The sequence below is a fragment of the Numida meleagris genome, unplaced genomic scaffold, assembly GCF_002078875.1.
Source record: "Numida meleagris isolate 19003 breed g44 Domestic line unplaced genomic scaffold, NumMel1.0 unplaced_Scaffold682, whole genome shotgun sequence".
NCBI lineage: Eukaryota > Metazoa > Chordata > Aves > Galliformes > Numididae > Numida > Numida meleagris.
In genome coordinates this window covers 17,583-18,368 of record NW_018364897.1, presented here as the reverse complement: position 1 = coordinate 18,368, position 786 = coordinate 17,583, and positions in this window count along the sequence as shown.

Genomic DNA, 786 nt, shown 5'->3' with positions numbered 1-786 from the left:
TAACTGTCCCCTCCATCCACAGAGAACCCCATCAAAGCAATTGGACTTTTCCGAGAGCAGCCCCGTGAGTCCAGAATTCCTGAGTCCAGTTTAGGGAGAGGCATCTTCTGCCCCTGCCTTGAGGACTGTCAGGAGGGAACATGTCACGCCCCCCACACACAGGGGGAGGGAGGGGAGAATCTCTGCACTGCAATTATCTTAAAGGTACTGGCACTTCTACAGTTATTTCCACATGCAGCTAAACTTTGTGATGTTGTAAGAAATCCAAGTAAGCCTTGTGTCACTTAACATCTTTCTGAGAGAAAGAGAAAGAAAAGAGAGAGATGGAACAAAGAAAGAGAGAGAGTGGGATGGAGAGGGATAGAGACAGAGATCACTGGTCCAGGTTCCAGCTTTGGTCCAGCCAAGAGAGGTGGGGGGCTCTTGGCTTGCGAGCATCCTTGTCCCGAGGTTTCAAAAGTCTCAAAAAAGAACCCCAAGGATCTCTCTGGCATCCTTCTATGGCTGCTAGATGTACAGGTGTTCCATCCATGGCTGCAAACAAGTGAGTCTGCAAGAAGCAAGTTCATCAAAAGCAAGTTTGCAGTCAAAACCTTCAGCAAAATGGGAATGTTTTGGACAGAGCAAGGCCGTCTCCATTTTCACAGGACTCCCTTCTCCCCCAAGTCTCCAGCCTTCAGTCTGTTGACGTGGGAACGCTTGAATCTTCCAAGGCTTTGAGGCAATTCCAGGCACACCGCAGCTATTCTATTTTTCATTGGTCTGCTGCGTAACATGGGACCTGAG